The sequence below is a fragment of the Pipistrellus kuhlii genome, unplaced genomic scaffold, assembly GCF_014108245.1.
Source record: "Pipistrellus kuhlii isolate mPipKuh1 unplaced genomic scaffold, mPipKuh1.p scaffold_m20_p_35, whole genome shotgun sequence".
NCBI lineage: Eukaryota > Metazoa > Chordata > Mammalia > Chiroptera > Vespertilionidae > Pipistrellus > Pipistrellus kuhlii.
Window position 1 is genome coordinate 3,125,166 of NW_023425535.1, and position 17,949 is coordinate 3,143,114.

A 17,949-nucleotide genomic window follows, 5' to 3' on the forward strand; every position below is an offset into this window, starting at 1 on the left:
GAAATAGTGACAGAAAACTTCCTCCACCTGGTGAAAGAATTAGACTTACAAGTCCAGGAAGTGCACAGAACCCCAAACAAAAGGAATCCAAAAAGGACCACACCAAGACACATCATAATTAAAATTCCAAGAGCAAAAGACAAAGAGAAAATATTAAAAGCAGCAAGAGAAAAGCAGGTAGTTACCTATAAAGGAGCACCCATATAATTGTCAGCTGATTTCTTAACAGAAACCATGCAGGCCAGACGGGAATGGCAAGAAATATTCAAGGTGATGAATAGCAAGAACCTACAGCCAAAGATAATCTAACCAGCAAAGCTATCACTCAGAATCAAAGGCCAGATAAAGAGCTTCACTAATAATAATAATAAAAAAAAAGCTAAAGGAGTTCATCACCTCCAATCCAAAATTATATGAATTGCTGAAGGGGGTTCTTTCAGAAGAGAAAGAAAATAAAGATAAAAATTATGAACAACAAATACGTAACTATCAACAAGTGAATCTAAAAACCAAGGGAAATAAAAAAAAAATTAGATGAACAATAATAAAAAACCAAGGGGAATAAAAAAAAATCTGATGAACAATAATAAAAAACCAAGGGAAATAAAAAAAAATCTGATGAACAATAATAAAAAACTGGTGAATATAATACAATCAGAGGTATAGAAGGGGAGTGAATTGATGATTCTCAGGGAAAAGAGGAGTGGGGGGTGTGGGAAGAGACTGAACATAAACTGTGCACCTATGGATGAGGACAATGGGAGTGGGGAAAGGGCAGAGGGTAGGATGGGAACCTGGTGGAGGGGAGCAATGGAGGGGGGAAAAATGAGGAACATTTGTAATAATATGAACAATAAAGATTTATTAAAAATAAATGAATAAATAAATAAAAAGTACCACAGATTAAAAAAAATAAAAAAAATAAAAAATAAAAAAATTAAGTTAAGAATTTTTTTTAAATATATATTTTATTGATATTTTACAGAGAGGAGGAAGGGAGAGAGATAAAGAGCTAGAAATGTCCATGAGAGAGAAACATTGACCAGCTGCCTCTTGCACACCCCCTATTGGGGATGTGCCCACAACCAATGTATCGATACATGCCCTTGACCGGAATCGAATCTGGGACCCTTCAGTCCGCAGACCGACGCTCTATCACTGAGCCAAACCGGTTTCGGCAAGTTATGAAATTTTTATTAAAATATTTCTTACATACCATTCCATTGGCTGGGCTGCAAAATTATTCATTGTAGGCCACATGTGGCCCATGGTCCATGAGTTTGATATGCTTGTTCTAGGGGCTGCTGGGAACAGAATCATACTTAAAACAGCTAAGATCTACAGTGTTTTCCTATGGTCTGACACTAGGATGTAGATATTATTTCTATTCTGATTTTTTTTTTGAGGTAAGAGAAGGCCAGTAGCCCCCTCAAGGTGACACAGCTAGCTAGAGGTAAAGCTGGAACTGTAACGTGGGCAGGCTAGCTCCTAGCTCATGTTCTTGATCACTCTGCACGGCCCCCATGAAGATTTGCTGCAGGAAGATCCTGTGCTGGCCACTCAGTGAAGCAGTCACCACTTAGCTCAGGGCTCCCTATCTCCCTGCAGACACCAGTGTGGTGGGCTTGGTCCCTCTGCGCAGGGGCCAATCACACCTCCGCCACTCACTCCTACAGGGAAGGGTGGGCACACTCCACCTCCTTCTGCCATCACTCTCAAATCTGTTCTTGTCTGTGGCCCGCCCTTGCCTCTTCTGTCTTGGGAGTCTGCCCACTGTCAGTAGGGAGTGGCCATCATGTGCAGAGTGGGCCCAATCCCTAGGAATCCTCACATTCAGGGAAGGGCTCCAGGCCCTGCCCCAGGCTCACTGCTCTGCGCTCCCCTCATGCTTCTTGCCTTAGCCTGTTGGACCTTAGGCAAGGCCCGGTATAAGTAGCTGGAGCCACAGGGAGATTGGGGACAGTCCCAGGTTAGTGGGGATAGAGAGAAAACATAATCATTATACTTGTAGGTGGGGTGAACCCCGAACATGTCAGAGCCCAGAATGTGGCCTGGAGGAAGGGCCCTGCCAAGGTTCTCCCCAAGTCCTCTGGGAGACGTTACTAAGGAGGCTTAGCCAGTCCCAGGAGGAGGAGCACCAAGTGAGCAAAGCACGAAACATGGTGTGGCCTGGTGTGTGCGTGAGAAAGCCAAGGGAGTGCAGTTCCAAGGCATCACAGGAAAGCCGGCAGAACTGACAGATGTTAGACAGATAGACAGACAGGCAGACACAGATGGACAAGGCTGGAAGGGGACCTCTGAAAGGTCGCATCTGCCAAGTGAAGGGTTTGGGCCTCTTCCAGTAAGAAATGCGTGCTTTTCTGTACTAATCCTAATATGTAAAAACCCTGGGTCCATCACAATCGGAGACTTGTCCAACCAGAAGTCAGTCCTGCAGTCAGTGCTGGGTTGCCATGGCAATCCAGCACTGACTGCTGTTTCTGCAGGCTGGGTGACCCAGCACTGACTGCTGAGGTGGCTGCGAATCAGGCCCAGATAGAGATCTAAAGAAAGAAAAACAAGGTCTGATCTGTAGCCTGTGTGGCAGATGTTAATCAGCACTTGCCTCTCTCTTTCTCTTCAGGCTGGGCCAGCAGTCACACCTCCATTTCTCTCCAGGCCTCCACTGGGGCTGCTGATCAGCCCTGCCTTCCTATCAGACCCATTGATAGACCCAGAGATGCTGACTGGAATAGAAACCGACCAATCAGAACCAAATTGGCTGGCAGAGAAAGGCAGTTTGGGGTGATCAGGCAGGCAGAGGCAGTTAGGGGCAATCAGGCTGGCAGGGAAGGGGAATTGGAAGTAATATCAGGTCAGCAGGGGAGGGCAGTTGGGAGCAACCAGGGTGGCAAGGGAGGGCAGTTTGGGGTGAGGTCAGGCAGGCAGACAAGTGCAGTTAGGGATGATCAGGCAGGCAGAGGCAGTTGGGGAAAAGATCAGGCTGGCAAGGGAGGGCAGTTAGGGGCAATCAGGCAGGTAAGCAGAAAGGTTAGGGGCGATCAAGCAGGCAGGCAGGTGAGCAGTTAGGAGCCGGTGGTCCCAGATTGCCAGAGGAGAGGGTGCAGGCTGGGCTGAGGGAACCCCCCCCCCCTCTGTGTATGAATTTCATGCACTGGGCCACTAGTATATACACAATGCGACCTGGACCATGTTAACCATTTCTCAGTGTGCGAGTCAATGGCATTGAGTGCTTTCACTTCAGGTGTGACCATCTCCAGCATCTGCCTCCAGACCTTTTCTAATGGAAACTGTCTCTGGAAGTGATGACTCTAGGAGAAGGGGTGCAGTTTCAGCCGAGAAGGGTGACCTGGAGAATCCAGCCTCTGCTCAGAGCAGAAAGCCGGCTGCTGCCACAGGAGTCCAGGCACAAGACAAGGGGTGCTCGCCCGAGGCCATGGCCACCAGCAAGTGCCCAGCCTTGCAGCCAGGAGACGGGGCTGCACTCCAGCTCAGCCCTCCGTGCTCTGTGGCACCAGGTGGTTTTCAGCACCCGCCGGCAGGCAGCAGGCCTGTGAAATGGAGACGCAGTACCTGTGGAGTTGACTTTGGGAAATGTGAATACCAACAGGGACTAGTTGCTGTTCTCTGTCCAGTGCCAGGCATATAGCAGATGTTTTACATGACCCATCTCAGCCCAGCCGAAGGCCTTCAGAGTGAGCAGCTCTGGGAACTGAGGTTTATTGTGGTTCAGGGCTGACAGCCCAGAATTTCATCTGAGAAAACCTTAGCCCAGGCCCAACACAGAGGGGTTGCTCATGGTTGTGAGTTTACTTACAATCCCTCCACACATGTACGGCAACCATTCTGCTGAGTTTCGCAAATGGATGCATCGTTTAGAGAAATGACACTTTCAACTCCTAGAGGTGCCCTAGAACCCGAAGCAAAGTGGCCTGACACAGATTGGTTTCAGTGCAACCATGTTCCTGTGGAGGCCCTGCCTTTGGGTGAAGGGAGGCAGGACCCCAAGGCTGGCTCGCACCTGGGAGGCAGCAGAGCCCAGCAGGCTCCTGGGGGCGGGTGTGACAGGGGCTTTGATGGAGCAGCCCAGCCAGCAGCTCTGAGTTTCCTGGGGGAAGTAAAACAATTGGGAAGGCCCATGTCAGAGAAGGATGTGTTCACGTTGCTAAAAAGAAAATGGTGACACCCCTTTGGGGCCACAGAACCAGAGTGGGAGAGTTCAGGCTGCAGGCTTTTTTTCTGAGCTGAAGCTCCCGGCATGTCACAGCCATAACAAGGCAAAGGATGGGCTTGGGAACAATGGACTCTATTTCTCAAGACTTAGGCTCTCAGGGAAATGCAGGCACAAGCTCCTGCCTCCCTCAGCCTCTGCAATGCCCCACTTCCAAGTCTCTCCTCCTCAGCCTGCTAGTCCAGTCACGTGTGCTGCTGGTGCATCCTGTGTGCTCACACTCCCTCATGCACAATGAGGGCTGGAGCACAGGGAAATGCCATTTTCCTCTCCATCCCAAGGCTTGTGACTTAGCACCTGTGAGCAGGCTGTACGCTCCACCTGGAACTGTTTCATTTTCTTCTACTGACCAAATCCCACTCAAAAGCAGCCCAAATCCGTCTTCTTTAGATGCCTTTGGGATTTTCCCATCAGGTGGTCTCCTACCGGCTTCCCCTCTACCCTCAAGTCAAGTGCTCTCGGTACTGGGTTCTACCTTTTTTTTTTTTTTAAATATATTTTTTATTGATTTTACACAGAGAGGAATTGAGAGGGATAGAGAATTAGAAATGTCGATGAGAGAGAAACATCGACCAGCTGCCTCTTGCTCACCCCCGACTGGGGATGTGCCCGCAACCAAGGTACATGCCCTTGACCGGAATCGAACCCGGGACCTTTCAGTCCGAAGGCCGACGCTCTATCCACTGAGCCAAACCAGTTTCGGCATGGGTTCTTCCTCTTTTGTCTCTTCTCCAGGAGGTCTGTGACATCTGCTATAAACCTAGGACAGGTGGAGTGACTGGATGACAGGAGGCTATAGTCACCTGAAGGCCCCTTCCCTCAGCAACTGCATTTGGTTTCACCATGTCACCTGGGCTTCCTCACATGATGGATCCTCAGGGTAATCAGGCTTCTCACATGACAGTGCAGGCCCCTGCACTAGGGTTCCACTGGGTAAGGAGGAAGCTTAGTCCACCTGACTCAAAAGGAGGAGACATTCAACAGGTGGAACCTGCCTGTACACATGAAAGGGTGGCAGAGCCATGCTGTGGAGGGCCATGCCTGACGGATGCATTGTTGTACCCTTCTTTGTAAAATACAATCTGCCACAAGGTGAAGAGCAGAGAAACTGAAAAGAAAACACTCAATTACAATTTCCTTTCCTTTCTCTCTGCAGAATACTAATAGGCCCCGTCCCCACAATTCCACTCACCCAAGTCAGATTTCAGCACAGGAGGAAGGCCAGTGCCAGCAGGCTGATACAGTCCACTCACTTATGGCTCCAGAAATATGCTGACCCAAACCTTCTCTACAGGCACATCCTTGTGCATATTCCAGACATAACATCATAGGCTGGTGACAAAAACAATCACTTCTCTCGTCTTTCTACAGAGTAACTTCCAGAATCAGACTGTTTCTTGATCTAAGTTTGAAAACTGATAGAAGAACATTAGGTCCTAATCTCCATCAACAGGTTCCTTTTGGCCAAGAATTCCCAGGGTCCACTTTGTTCATTTCTGCAGGAATTTGGACAAGCTAAAAGAGACAGCTTTTCAACTTGGGATCTTCATCCTATCCAGTTGAATGAATGTCAGATTGTAAAAACAGAGGGAGACACAGCTCCCTTAAAGGCATGCAATATGAAGGAATGAGCAGGGAGTAATATCTCAGAGTAAATAGTATGCTGGATGCTGAAATGTGTGTGTTTCTATTGAAGAATTTTAAAGAAATAAAAATGCAATTGGTTCTATCTCTTTAACTGGAGCCTAAACCCAGAGGTGGGGGATATTGGAGTTAGCTGCACTGGACTCAGTTTAAGTAGAGGGAATTAATGTGAGCACTGAACAAAGTAGCCATTTTTCTTTTTCTTTCTTTTTTTTTAAATTTTATTTTGTTGTTTAAAGTATTATATAAAGTAGTACATATGTCTCCCTTCCCTCCCCCATTGACCTCCCCCCTGCCTTCCCTACTCCCTGGAACATGCCCTCACCTCCACCCCCAGAGTCTTGTGTCTATTGGTTATGTATGTATTGCATGTATTGTATGCATACAAGCCCTTTGGTTGATCTCTTACCTCCTCCAACTCTTCCAGCATTCCTGCTGTAGTTTGACAGTCTGTTTGATGCTTCTCTGTCTCTGTATCTATTTTTGTTCATCAGTTTATAATGTTCTTTATTATCCATAAATGAGTGAAATCATGAGGTATTTTTCTTTCACTGACTGGCTTATTACATTTAGCATAATGCTCTCCATTTCCATCCATGCTGTTGCATATGGTAAGAATTCCTTCTTTTTCACAGCAGCATAGTATTCCATTGTGTACATGTACCACAGTTTTACAATCCATTCATCTGCTGATGGGCATTTAGGCTGTTTCTAAATCTTAACGATTGTAAATTGTGCAGTTATGAACATAGGGTGCATATATCCTATCTGATTGGTGTTTCTGTTTTCTTGGGATATATTCCTAGAAGTGATATTACTGGGTCAAGTAGCAGTTCCATTTTTAATTTTTTGAGGAAACTCCATTCTGTTTTCCACAGTAGGTGCCCCAGTCTGCATTCCCACCAGCAGTGCATGAGGGTTCCTTTTTCTCTGTATCTTCTCTAACACTTGCCATTTGTTGAAATTTTGATGATAGCCATTCTGACAGATGTGAGATGGTATCACATTGTCATTTTGATTTGCATCTCTCAGATGATTAGTGACTTTGAGAATGTTTTCATATGTCTCTTGGCTTTCTGAATGTCATCTTTCAAAAGTGTCTATTTGCCTGTTTTTTGATTGGATTGTTTACCTTCCTTTTGTTAAGTTGTATGAGTTCCCTATAAATGTTGGAGATTAAACCCTTATTGGAGATAACATTGGCAAATATGTCCTCCCATGCAGTGGGCTTTGTTGTTTTTTGATGGTTTATTTTGCTTTGCAGAAACTTTTTATTTTGATGTAATCCCATTTGCTTATTTTCTCTTTAATTTCCATTGCCCTAGAAGCTATATCAGTAAAGATATTGCTACGACAAATATCTGCTATTTTGCTGCCTATGGCTTCTTCTAAAATTTTTATGGTTTCCCATCTTACCTTTAAGTCCTTTATCCATTTTGAGTTTATTTTTTGTGTATGGCGTAAAACTGGACAGATACTTGAAAAAAAAAAAAAAGACTATTTTTCTTTCAATGTAAATAGTATTTTTGGCCAGGAGAGAGCTGGGAATGGGCTGAGACTGCCTTCACTGCTTTCAGCAAATAAGATCCTGTTCAAGATAAAAACTAGACTCACCACCAATTTAGTCTCTTTTCAAAATCATAGGACTTAATTGAGCCTTCAATGTCATATAACTGGTCTGGGGCCTTGGAGTAACATCTGGAAGGAATGCATGATAACAAATGCCAAAAATAACTTGCAAATACCAATCCTTTAGAATAAGCAACGTGAGAAGTGGAGGAAAGATTAGGCTCATTTCATTGGTTTGGGGAGCAGCCTAACCTCTGACGCACCCAGCGATGAGGACGTGATGTGCTCAGAGGCAACTTTCCCTGGTTTCACAGCTCTGAGCCAGCACTGCCAGCGAGTTCACCTTCAGAAGACACCAGACAGTCTCCCATTTGTGAGTGCACCCATGGGAATCAGATGCTTTTCTCCAGGGACAGCGCTGCCATTTAACTCAGCCAAGACAGCGCAAAAGGAGGGAGTCCAGAGGAACGAGGTGCCCAGGAAGCTGAGGAGCATCCAGCCTGGCCTGCCTCAGTGCAGCTTCTCCAGCAGTGCCTGTACCCCTGCAGCTTGTGCTTGAAACCTAAGTTCAGAAGAGCTGTGTGGAGGCTGCTCTGACCCTAGGAAATAGGGCCAATGTGGTCTTGGCAGCAGTGATACAATCAGAATTGCTTGTGAGGGGATCCCTCTGGTTTCTGAGGCACAGCCATATTCATAAAGCGTTGAGAGCCACAGCTCTATTTACTCTAGTTTCTGAAAATTCATAGAACGTTGAGAGCCACAGCCCTATTCACCTGCGTGTTTGTGGCAGACTCACTGTGCTCCGGGTGTTATTTGTCCTCAGAATTGGGGACAGGGCAGAAAGCAAAGCATTTATCTCCTTGTCATCTCCAGGCTCAACATTTGCTAAGGGAAGAAGCAAGAAACAAATGGCTGTGCATTTCATAAAGACAAACACAGCAGGCGGGGTGAATGGGGAGGGCCTTCCCAGGTGGACAGCTGGGAAGACCCTGGGAGAGGAGTGTCTCAGAGGTTCCCTCAGGGGGGCTGCAGGTGCTGAGGCTGGGCGGAGGGATGTGCTGGGCTGTCAAGGACCAGCAGCAGACACCAGCTCTTCTGGAAGAGAGTGAACACGAGGGAAGATACATGTGAGAAGATCAGACAGGTACTGAGGCTCTGATCATGTCTCTATAAGACAGAGGGCATTGGGGGTTTGGGAAGAGGAGCCATATGACCTGGCTTGCATTGGGAGAGAATTACTCTGCATGTTCAGAGAAAAGCAGAGTTAGGGCAACAGGAGGAAAGAGGAGTTTCCTGCAATGGTCCCGGCAAGAGATGATAATGGCTCAGGGCAGGCCAGGCTGGGCCATGTCAGCTGCCAGGGTCTGTGACAGTGATTACCTCTAGCTAAGCACATTGTTACCTGAACGAGGTCAGGGTTCTCCTACGGAGCTGGTGAGAAAGGACACAGGTGAGGCAGTTGCAGGGCCTGCCACAGCTCCTGAGCGCCCTCCGGTCCAGATTTGGATTTCCAAATATTGTTTTCCACCAAGAGGCACAAGGACTCCTGTGCTTCAATCTTGGGGTAGGAAAAATATTAATGCCCATGGAAGATGTTGTTAATGATAAATAAGGTTGATTTAAAATATTACAGTGAGGTTATTGTTGAAAGGACAAAGGAGCCACTTTGAAAGATCCTATCAGCCAAGCCGAGCTTGAAAAAGAAAATAATAATGAAGGCCACCCAAAACAAGTTAGTTTTGTGGAAGACCATAAATTCATAAGAATATTTATAAGAGGAAAGTTAACATAATGCACACAAAAGGAGAATGCATGTTAGGAAGTGTTTAATTGTATTACTTTAAACAAGTAGAATAAAATATTTGTATTTACTTTTTCGATGAAGCATATAGTACCTATTTACAAAGTGTAGAGTTATATTTATCACTATCTCTGAAGATAAGAAAGAATAAAAACAGGGAACTGTAAATAAACTAAGTAATCCCTCAAATATAGGCCCTGTATCCTGTGATGAGCAGGTGGAGGGGAGATCAGGCAGCTGACTGCCCTTGTGGTCCTGACAGCAGCCCATCCTTCGGAGATCTGAGCAGAGCTCCAGGACGACTAATTAGCCAGACATTGCACACATTGCATCTCTCATCTCGTACATGGAACCTCCAGATGACCCTACTAATTATAATGCAATATTGATAACTCATGCATAAGTTTCCAATTAATATTTATGTACTAGGCCAATTCATCATAATGACAGGACAATAGTTTAGGCATTGCCAGCCATAGGAAACTTTTAGAAATACATCATTTCTGGGAAAGACACCAAGTTTCAAAAAATTAAATCTTTGAATTTGGATTTTGAAAGGCAGGACCTTAAAAGTCCGTACATAACCAAAAGGAACTCAGCCAGTGATTTGGTTTGGATCACTTTAGAGTACACAGGCTTGTCCTAGATCAGAAAAAAATTTGTGATCTCTTCGCTTCTAAAATGGTATGCATGCATATTATTGGGGGTATGCTAAGACTATTAGCACTCAATAGAATTACCAAAGCCTATGTGGATGTAAAAAATAAAATCTCAGGGATATTATAAATAAAGATAAAAATTTCTTTCAAATGCAGGGAATTCATAATTTCACCTAGTGCAGGTTTTAAAATGTGTCCACAAGTTCTTTAATACTTTCCCTTCAAAAAGTAGAGACTAATTCCCCTCAAGTGTGGACTCTACTTAGTAACTTGCTTTTAATGAGTAGAATGTTACTGTAGTAATGATATATAATGTATGAGACCAGATCTTAAAAGGCATTGTAAGTTGTCTTTGACAACTTATTCTGGGGAAGCAAGCTGACCTGTTGTGAGGACCCTCAAGCAGTCCTATGAAGAGGTCCACATGGCTGGGAACTGAGGCCTCCTTCCAACAGTCAGAGAGGCACCAAGGCCTCATGAGCCATCACACAAGCAAATCCTGCAGCCCCAGTCAAGCATTCTGATGACTGGCACTGGCTGAAATCTTGACCATAACCTCAGGAGAGACCTTGAGCCAGTACCACCCAGCTAAGCCTTTTCTGAATTCTTTATCGACAGAAACTGTGATATAATAAATTTTTATTGTTTTAAGGCACCAAGTTTGTGGGGTAATGATTATGTAGCTACAGATTACTGACACATTAAGATAGGGCAAAGGGGCATTGGAGGGTCTTGTTCGAGCAACTAATGTTTGGCCCCAGGAGAGGCACATTTAACTTCTTCTCTCAGCCCTTTGCAAAAATCAGGCAAAGAATCATGCCAAATTGCCAAGGCCAGGGAATTTTCCCATGTACATAGGCAGGGAAGGGAATCAGATATGGGAAACTACAGCAAGCCTCCACCACAAAACACCCTATATAATAAAAGAGTAACATGTAAATTAGCCATCACTTCACAACAAATATGGTGGTGCCCATAGCAGATGCTGGCCGCATTGCCCAGCAACAGGAGCCCAGCATTTGCTCCTTGGCCATGGGGGGAGGGGAGGGGTCTCTGTCCAGAGGACTGAGAGCATGTGAGCCACAGATGTGAGGCAGGAGTGAAGGGGCATGTGGGGCCAAGATCCCAGTGTCTGTGCCACGGCTGTGTGGCAGGGGCCTCTGGGGTGTGAGCCCAGAGTACGTGCTATGGCCATGCTGAGGAGAGAAGGGGCCTGTGGGGCCCCAAACTCAGCATCCCTGTGACAGGGGAAGAACCAGAAAAATGGATCTTTCCAGTTCCTGATGCTGACAGAGCCTTATGGGTGCTGGGGTCTTTCACCTGCAGTTTCCAGTCACAGACTGGAAGCCCCCTGCCAGCAGTGCTGATGGGACCAGCATGGCACCACAGGGGGGAAGGCGGGGGGGGGGTTGTCCAGAGGGCATGCTACAGACATCAAATCATTTCCAATGAGGCCACTCCTACCACACACATTTGCAAGTAGTATGGTCCAAGGGGGCGATTCCTAAGGCAAATCTCCCATGGCAGCTGATGCTCACTATGCCAGGTTTCGAGAAAGCCAGACCTGAAAGCCCAACCCCCTGAGTACCCAAGCTGCAGGGTGTCGTGGGCCAGGGCCCAGAAAAGGCCCCAAGACAACCATCTTCCCAGAGGCTGTGCAGAAGGAGGGGATAAACCTCTGGCTAGAGGCCAGGGTGAAGGATGCTGGTGTCTTTGCAGACAAAGATCGGGATGAGGATACCTCCTCCTCCAACCCCCATGCATAAATTTTGTGCACCAGGCCTCTAGTTAAAATATAAAAGAATCCTATATACAGGGTGTGGCATAAGTAGGTTTACAGTTATTCATATAGAAAATAATACAATTATATATATATAAAAGCCTAAGGACCATTGTGACTGAATGACCAGAACAACCAGAACAACTAGTTGACCAGTCACTATGATGTGCACTGACCATCAGGGGGCAGATGTTCAACACAGGACCTGCTCCCTGGTGGTCCGTACTGACCCCTCCTGTGGCTGGCTGGTAGCGTCAGTGTTGGCGTCCAGTGTCCATTCCTTCTGTGCTTGGCCCGGCAATAGTCACCTCCTCTCCCAACCACACCAAGGCATTCCGGCCTTGGGCTGGGACAGGGAATTGGGGATGGGTGGTGGCAGACATGACCCCTTTCCCAGAGGGACCAAGGGCTGGTGGCCTACCTCCCATGCCATGTTTCTCCTCTCAGCAAGCAGGCCCTGATTGACCTGGCTCTGATCAGCCCTGATCAATGGCCAGGCCTAGGGACCCCACCCATGCACAAATTCGTGCACCAGGCTTCTAGTTAATAAATAATAGCACAAGAACAAACCCTGTGTTTCACTTAAACTTACTTTTGCCTGTTATTTGACCTGTTCTTTTAATTAAATGTTTAGAAAGTTTGATTAAATAGGTTTGTGATAATGTATAAATATATTAGGCTATCTTAGGTTTTTCATATTCATAATTGTGAAAGATTATATTAGAAATATATAGTTAGAGAAAAAGCTGATAGTTAATACAGCAAATGAAAATAATGTATTGTTTGTTAAATACTAAAGTTAATAAGATTTTTATTAAATCCAAGATGTTCAAGCATAATTACTCTTCTTCTTGCACAAAAGCCCTTTGCACTTTTAAGAATATATCAGCCTAGGGAAGAGTTGGAACAAAAAGATATTGTCTTAGTTCTCATAAAAATGATTATGGTAGGTTCTGGAGGACAAGACACTATGTAATAGAGAGTATTAAAGTGGAATCATTAAATAGGAGAGGGTAGCAACCTGGGTAAGAAGGTGGTCATCATGGGCTCACCAAGAACAATCCATGACAAACTAACTTCATTTCCTCTTGGTGTGTGTGTGAGGGGGGCTTCTTTATTAATTAAGTTTAACAGAACATATGCAAAGTCTATTATTTTACCCTCCCCTTAAGTGACATATTAATCCATAGCTAAAATGACTTTCAAGGACTATTAACCTGGTAAAAATATTAAGATGTGCATCTCATGTCTTTGTAGCTGTACCTCTTCTGCTAAAGAACTTAAAACACACAGAAGGAGCTTTGGACTTCAGAGGCTCTGCTCACTGAACTGCCCCTGCTGAGCATCAAACTGGTGGTCAAAAGCCATGCAGTAACAGCAACTAAGGTTGATTGCACCAGAAAACATATCAGGAGGCCTGTGACTGGCACACCAAGGAACCAGTCTTAGACAACATTGGAACAAAATCCAGTGAGCATCACAAATAGCAGATCCAAAGGGTGAATGCAGGAGGTACCAAAATCTGTGGAAGCACACTCCACTGTCTTTTTCTTCTTCTTTTCCCTTTTCTTTTTCTCTTATTATTTTATGTATAATCTTTTATTCATTTCATTTCTTTTCTTATTCTCTTTTTTTTCTCATATCTTTTATTGCCCTTTCCTATTCTTCACCTATTTTTTCTTTCTCTCTTTTTTATGTTTTCCATCTTTCATTGCTTATTTTTCTCATTATTATTATTACCTTTTTAAATTATTATTTTATATACATATGTTTTTTCCTTCTCTTTTATACTTTTTCTTCTTTTCTCCACCTTTTCTTTAACATTTCTTTCATTTTCTTCTTTCTGCTCTCATTCTTTTGGTCTCTTGTATTATAGTATTTCATGATTTTTTTTCCTCTTCCCTTTTATTATTTCTTTTGTTGTTAGTGGTGGTACTTTTGTTCTTATTATTAGTTTTATGTGTTAGTGTTATTTTCAGTTTGGTCTTGCTGTGTCTTCTTTTGTTCTGACAGCACCTGCATTACAGTTGCCATGAGGTGATGGAAGTTGAGCCTCATAGTCAGCAAGCCCAAGAACCTAGCCCACCCATGAATGTGACAGCAGCTATCAAAAGTCAATTACAACAAAAGGACCTAAATAATCCACATAAAGGACAACCTTTGAGCTCCAAGCTCAGATAATAAGAGACTACACTACTGGGTCCCACAAGACATCCACTACAGAAGGCAACCCCACCAGTACTTGGAGACATAGCAGATCTACTTAATACAGTGTTTTTCAACCTTTTTTGGGCAAAGGCACACTTGTTTCATGAAAAAAATCACGAGGCACACCACCATTAGAAAATGTTAAAAAATTTAACTCTGTGCCTATATTGACTATATATAAAGTAATTCTCTTGAATAGGAATCAAATAAACACAAAGAAAGTATTTTATAATTACTTTATTATGAAATATTAAGTAAACAAAATAGTGAAAAATTATAAAATTCTTGTCTTGTCTGCACCTACGGCACACCAGGCAACATCTCGCGGCACACTAACAGCGGTTGAAAAACGCTGACTTAATACATAGAAACAAACACAAAAATGGGGAGACAAAAAACAAAACAAAACAAAACAAGACAAAAACACAGCCCCCAAATTGAAGAACAAGAGAATTCTCCAGAGGAAGAGCTAAATGAAACAGAGTTAAGCAATATATCAGATATAGTGTTCAGAGTAATGATTATAATATGCTAAACAATATGAAAAAGACATATAAATCATAAGAAGCAACCAGTTGGAAATGAAGAATGTCATACCTGGAATAAATAATGCACTGGAAGGAACAAAAAGTAGATTAAAGGAAGCAGAGGATCAAATTAGCAAATTGGGAGACAGAGTAGAAAAAAATCACTCAAAATCACTCAGGGCACCAAAACCAAAAAATAATTAAAAATAGAAGGACAGTTTAAGGGAACTTTGGGACAACATGGAATGTAGCAACATCCATATCATCTGAGTACCAGAAAGAGAAGAAAGTGAGTACGGATTAGAGAAACTGAAGAAATAATGACAGAAAACTTCCCTAACCTGGTAAAGAAAAAAGTCGCACATGCAAGAAGTGGAGAGAGTCCCAATCAAATTAACCCAAAGAGGCCCACTCCAAGATACATCATAATTAAAATGTCAACAATTAAAGACAGGGATAATTTTAAAGGCAGCAAGAGAAACGCAATTTAGAAGAAACAAGAGTGCGGTGTGAACATGGGGAAGCAAAAGTAAACAAGGAAGTATGCTACCATGAAGCGAATGCTTTGTCTCAGAAATCAGAGGCTTAACCATACCAGACCTGAAGCCCTGAGCCTAACTTTCCCCTTTACCTGGGCTCCTGAGCATTAAAGAGAAAAAATCAACATGATATAGAAAAATGTTAGTTACATGCAAACAATAAGATGGAACTTATAGACATTGTAGAAAATAGGTCTACCTTTCATCTATTGCTAATATCCCAGCAGAATGAGCCTTTGTGTGACAATCCACCCAGCAGTATAAGCTTTGTTTCACACAGAGGTACTTCTTGCAAAGTGAGCACCAGTTGTTGCTCTTCACCTTCTTGCATGGATTGTCTTTGTAAGTCACTCCAGGATTTTACTTGTTGTACCTGGAGTGCTTTTCCATGCACACAACACAGATATGATTAGACATGTCCCAGGGGGAATCTCTGGAAAATGATTGCCTGGTGTCATCCATTGAGGGCAGGGTTTCTTTTGTGGGTGGCAATGGGCCGATGTCCTGTATCCACCAATAAGTTGCAGGCACAGTTTCTCAATATATCTGGTGAAATAAACTGTCTTTTTAAAAGCACCTTTTTGCTTTGAAGCATACAAAATATAAGAATTATAACTGGCCCACATAAAAAATTTTATGAAAAGCCGCCGGGGCCAGTGGTAATGATGACAAGACCAGTGAAGATCTGTCATTTGGTCATTTTTGTCACAGCCACCCATATATTTATTATAGTCCTTCACCAGCTGTGGCACCTGTAGTTCTTGCACAATGCCATCTTTATTTCTTCTGTTTATTACTACATTTTGGGCTGGATCATGGCAGTTCAAAATAAATATGATGGGCTTTCTATCCTGCCAAACTAAATATGTTACACTTTCTTAACATAGATAGCGACTATCACCCCTAGCAATTTGTTTACACTTTTCAGAGACTTAGGAAACAGCTTCCTGTTTTGCTGCAGGGTTCCCACAATTCCTGTGTGTAATTCTGACAGTGCATATTTAGCAAGGGTTACAGAATTGTAGAACTCGTCCATGACAAGCACACTAGATTTATTTACCATTGAGGTCAGGAGATGAATGGCTGTATTTCCTACTGCTCCCAAGTCTTTTGTAAGTATTGGTGTAGCACCAGTGTAGATTTCTGCATTCAAAATGTAGCCAGTCTCACCTTCACAGAGAAGAAAAGACTTGATGCTCCACTTTGTGGGTTTATTCTTGATAAACTGTTTGATGGCCAAGTGGTTTTTTTTTGTCGGAATCATCCCCTCATCTAGGCTTAAATGTTGCTTTGGCAGATAGAAGTAGAGAAACTTGGGGAGCAGACTTTCCAAGAAAGGCCTAACTTTATATATTTTATCTGTCTTATCGATATCTGTGTCTTCCTCGTCAATTATGTGTAAAAAAACTCCAAAAGGCCAAGAATCTGTCTTGAGTCATAACATTTTGAAATCAGGGAGTAAACCCAACAAAGTCAGAGCCCTCATTTGTCCAATAATCCCGATAGCTGGGCTTTATACATAAGTATTCCACATAGATCCTCAGTCCAAGAAAAGCCTTCATTTCTTCCACTATGGCATCCTTGAAATGTTTGGCATTGTAGGAGGTGGGCTTTGCTATATGCAATTGATGGGCCCAGAGGTTGGTTTTCTCTGTCAAATTTTGCCAGAAAGTTTCATCCAAACACAAGAATAAAAAGTTAATCGGTGCACTCTCCTCTGTGATAGATCCAGGAATGTTCACTGGGCCTTTTACATCCTCATTGAAATTCAGATCTGTATTTGGTGATACAAAATTCCTTGTCCAACCTTCATCATCACGTAGATCTCCCCCATCAGCTATTTGAGGAACATGCCCCCCTTCTCTTACTGTCAATCTAACTCTAGATCTATAAGGTTCAAGATTCTTCTCATCACTGGAGCTCTCATTGTCTGTGTTACTTGAACTGGAAACGTATTCTTGATAAAATTCTGACTCCTCAGAGTCTGAATCAACCAAAGTATTGATCACCTGTTAGACTGTGATAAGCCTAGACCTACATCGCTCAGATCTGGAAACAGCCCAAGTGCCCAACAATAGATGAGTAGATAAAAAAGCTGTGGTACAGCTCGGATCAGTGGTTGAGCATAGACCTATGAACCAGTAGGTCACAGTTTGATTCCTGGTCAGGTCACATGCATGGGTTTTGGGCTCGATCCCCAGTTTGGGGCCTGCAGGAGGCAGCCTATTCTCTCTCATCATTGGTATTTCTTTCTATCTTCCTTTCTCTCTGAAATCAATAAAAATACATATTTTTTAAAAGCTGTGGTAAAGCCGAAGCTGGTTTGGCTCAGCGGATACAGGGTTGTTGGCCTGCGGACTGAAAGGTCCCAGGTACGATTCCGGTCAAGGGCATGTACATTGGTTGCGGGCACATCCCTGGTAGTGGGTGTGCAAGAGGCAGCTGGTCGATGTTTCTCTTCCATCGACATTTCTAGCTCTCTATCTCTCTCCCTTCCTCTCTGTAAAAAATCAATAAAATATATATTAAAAAAATAAAAACTGTGGTAAATTTACACAATGGAATCCTATGCAGATATAAAACAGAAGGATCTCTTAATCTTTGAGACAACATGGAGGGACCTGGAGAGTATTATGTTAAGCAAAATAAGCCAGTTGTAGCAAGACAAATATCAAATGAACTCACTTATATGTGGAATCTAAAGAACAAAAAACAAACAAGAAAAAAAAACAACACCAAAATGGATGAATAAAAGAGGCATGGAACAGACTGACAGATCTCAGAGGGGAAGAAGATAGGAGGTGCTGGCAGAGGTCAATCAGAGAATATAGATGCACATATGCTCAGCCCAAGGACAGACAATAATGTGGTGAAGGCCTCCGGTGGGTGGGTCCTGAGCAGGGGAGGTGAAAAGGGAGGAAATGGTGTACATCTGTAATAGGGTCAACAACAAAAATAAATTAATTTTAAAAACACACAGAAGCAAATAAC